Source organism: Trachemys scripta, chromosome 10 (genome assembly GCF_013100865.1).
Source record: "Trachemys scripta elegans isolate TJP31775 chromosome 10, CAS_Tse_1.0, whole genome shotgun sequence".
Taxonomy (NCBI): domain Eukaryota; kingdom Metazoa; phylum Chordata; order Testudines; family Emydidae; genus Trachemys; species Trachemys scripta.
Genome location: NC_048307.1, coordinates 33,975,350 through 33,979,437, shown reverse-complemented (window position 1 = coordinate 33,979,437; position 4,088 = coordinate 33,975,350).

Sequence of the window (4,088 nt, the reverse complement as noted above, 5' to 3'; positions counted from 1 at the left end):
TTTAATCAGTATTAAAATCTTTGATGCTTGCAGTTTTCTGTATCTCTGGAGGGCCTTTCTTCATTTTCCTGAGCAGCATCATGCAGTCTCTTTAATCTTTTTTCTTCCACACAGGTAAAAAAGCTTTGAGACATTTTCCAGATTTAAGGATGTAGGCTGAGATTAGGGCTGAGCAGAAGCAAAGGAACTTTCTACAGTCACATTAAAAATGGCTCAAAGGCAAATTAAGGCACTCGATATTTTAATATGGTTTTAGATTAATTGCTCATGAAGACTACCTTATTAATGCGGTGATGGCATAAGACAAGAAGTCTGCCCACTAGAGCTTTATGTGAGCTCACAAGCTCATTAGGTTATAATGAGTTTGTCAGGTCTTAGGTGAGAGGTGTTTGTAGTGGACAGGGCCCTTTGCCAAGGGTCACAGCAGTGCCTGTGTTGGTGGGGAGCAGAATGGAGCCATGCCTGGGGAGGGGCAGACACAGCAGAGTTGGTGGAGCCCTGATCCCACGATTGCCCAGAAGCTGAGGAGGGGACAGGAGGAGTTGCAGAGGGCCCTGGACCTTCTCCCACTGGCCACCCACCACCTTTTCAGGACAGGTTTATGAGTTAGGAGGGGGTGTAGCGGAGACAGGAGAGCACTGGCAATACCTCCGGCATTGGGCTTTGGCCCCAAGCACCTACTTATGCCCCAGAGACCCCCAAACTCCAGAGAAAACCCTCTGAAATTTGCTGCAGCCCCAGATCCCTGAGAAGTCCGCAGCCCCCTGTACTCTGAGACACCCTCCCCGACAGACCCCCAGCCCCATTGAATCTCACTGAACTTCAAACTCACCGGATATATTTTTATGTTCTTCATTTTGGTGAGCCCTTTTGCCTTACTTAAAAACAATAAAGCACATTGGTATAAATAGTTTCATGAGCTAAAATCTGACTGCCATGGTGATGCCATACACGTGTACAGAAGTGGCAAAGGGTCTGTACAGTGGATGACGATTAATTTCAGCTGGGTTTATAGGAGACCTCCCCCAACTTTTTTCAGATACTTGAAGCCTTGCTAAGAGGCTCTCCTCTGATCTCTCAGGGTTAGGGAAGGGAAGTGAGCCACTAGGCTGAGCTGGGCTTTGCTCATAGGGGAGTAATGGTCTCTCCCCTCCCCTTGGAAGGAAGGTGGGAAGCCCCCCTGCCAACTCTGTGGCAGACTGGAGCAAAGATGGGCATAGGGGGTTAATCTGGGGGATGCCAGGGGGCATTGATTCCCTTCCATCCCCTCAAGCTTTGTACGCTAGTCAGACAAATCTCCTACAGCCTCTGCGGGGAACCATGCAAAGGAACCTGCTATTGTGTGCCAGGGTCTGAGCACCACGCACTACACCAGCTGACAACAGGGACACATTAACCCTTGCGGTAAACATGGCTCAAGTCAGTCCGTATGGGGCTCGCTGCCTTTCCTCTCATTCCCTTGGTTCTCTCTCTCCACTGGCCCTGTCTGTGTGTAAAGAGGCACACCGATTTCCAGGGCTCTCAGCGCTCCAGCGGTGGCCCTGCCAACCACTGGGGTAACACAAACAGGATGGTGATGGCAGGAGTCTCTGAACAGATCCAGTTTGCTCCACAATCTCCATCCCATGCAGTTTTACCAATGGGAGAGGCTCCCCTGGACTGGATGGCTGCTGCTCACCTGGGGCCTGCAGTGGTTCACTGCAGAGGAATACGCAGGCAAAGACATTGGGCTCAGCACCTGCAAGCTCACTGTAGGAGAATACGCGGCCACATTGTCCAAGCACATCGGGAAGACCAGGAAAGCTTCCAAGGTGGGAAACTCCCTTCATTACTTTGGTCTCCTTTCTGTAAAGGAAACTGAGATTTGGGATGCTTGAGACCACTTTAAAGGGCCACGGGCTCAGGGCTTCCTGAGAATCTGGCTCCTCTAAGGGGTGTTGGTTTGGGCACCCAAAGTGACCAATCACTCTTGCAGATCTTGGCTCCCGTGTTTCCTTGCTGTCAGGACTGCAGGAGAGTGTCTGTCTGTCCATCCGTCCGTCCATGTGTCATGTGGCCAGAGACAGCAGATCATGCCTCTCAAGTTTCTTGTCAGAAAGTGGTCTGAGCACCACAGTGAAGATGGCTTACCTGTCTTACAGGGCTGTGAAGGGTTAATCGCTGAATGTCGGTGAAGTGGGAGGCATGTCTGGTGCAGTACAAAACATAGGTCTGCCACAGAGAGTTTGCAGCTTAGAAGTTAGCTGTGGAAAGAACAAATGCTCCAAAAAAGCTGGGTGGGGGGTCATCTTAAACATTTCACATATAGATGGAGCAATTACTCAGTATACATGGTACAGGTACCCAACGCCCTACTTTACAGACAGGAGAAAGCGAGGCATGGAGTTATAGCTAACATTTTCAGACATGGCCTCTGATTTCAGATGCCTCAGGTGGTCAGAGGAATGGGGCTGCTCATGTCTAAAGATCAGGCCCCAGGCATCTGAACCTCTTGGAACATCTGCATGTGACTTATGCAAGGTTGCACAGGCTATGGCATCTGTGCCTCCGAGCCCAGACTAGAATCTAGGAATCCCAACGCCCAGTTATGTGCCTCACCCACTGGAGAGAGCTCCCTCTCTCTTTCCTAGAGTACTGCACATATCATCACACTTGTATTTCACGCTGCCTGTCATCTTGTCTTGGGTACCTCTGCCTGGCAAACTGTAACTAACACTTATTTGGCTGTGGTGCCACCTACTGGTGAATGGGCAAAAAGCAGTGTCCTGGTTAGGGATTTTTTCCTTTAGAATGGGCGTTACATGTGACTCGAGGTATGTCTACGTTACAAAGTTAGGTCGATTTTATGTAAGTCGACATAGAGCCTCCGATTTAAGCAAGTTGATCTTGCATGTCCCCACCATTGTGTCAGCGGAGCACATCTTCACTTGCAGGGCTCGCATCGACGCATGGAGTGCTGCACTGTGGGTAGCTATCCCACAGTGCATGGAGCCGAGTGGAATGTTGGGTTGGGTTTGCAAGGCCTCATGGGACCAAAACATTTGCATGAGTGGTTATGGGAACATGGCATTAGCCTCCCATGATGTAATTACCTCCCTTCCTTCCTCCCTCCCTCCCAGAAAACAATGCAAGAAATCAAGACTTTTTCCTAAGTTTGGGTTACCTGCGCAGATGCCACAGCACGATAAGTATGGATCCCGCTCAGAAGTGGCTTCCGCCAGTATCCCACAATGCCTACCATGATCGCTCTGCTGTGTTTTGATCTCTGCTACCCTGCAGGCATGCACCCCCTCTCCTTTCAAAGCTGCGGGAAGTATCTGACAGATGAGTGTGCTGCCCATTTGGGGAACAAAGAGCAAATCATTGGAATGCTCCTGTTCTGCCCTGCACTAGGAACACAGCGGCAGTGTCGCGAGGAGGGGGAAGGAGGAGAGACTGGTGTGCTGCTTTGACATTCCTCAGCATGGAGACCTCACAGAGCTACTCATGATGCTGCTCCCAGCAGCTGAGACGGCTATGGGAGAACTTGGAGGGAATCCTCCCAAGATGCACAGCGATCAGCTCTGCCTTCCCACAACACTGCACTATGGGATACATACCTACAGTGCATCGCTCACAGTGTCGATAATCGTGCCAACGTGATCTGTCGACAGAGGGAGCAAGTGTGAACTCCCTTTGGCGATTTTTGTTTTGTCAACTTTTGGGTATCAACATAAGTTTGTTAACAACCTTAGTCTGACTCAGGCGCCGCAAAGCTAAAAATGGGACTGCATGGGACACTAAGCTGAAGTGTGTCTCTGTTGAGCAGTAAATGAATGACCTGTAAAGCACTAGCACAGGCAGGATAGAGTGCTAAGAATTTTACGCATTATTTCTACACTAGTTAGCAGTAAGACAGTAGGGACAGAGAGTGAAGAAAGAGGGCTGAGATTTCTTTCTGAAACACTTTTTCAACCCCCTACTCTGAGCAACAAGTACTTTCTCCCTCCCCCAGCATCTGGACTAACCATAAAAAAAACACTTCACAGCCTGCAGTCCCAAGTACTCTTACAGGTGATTTGTGAGGAGGGGAAAGCAGCACAACACAA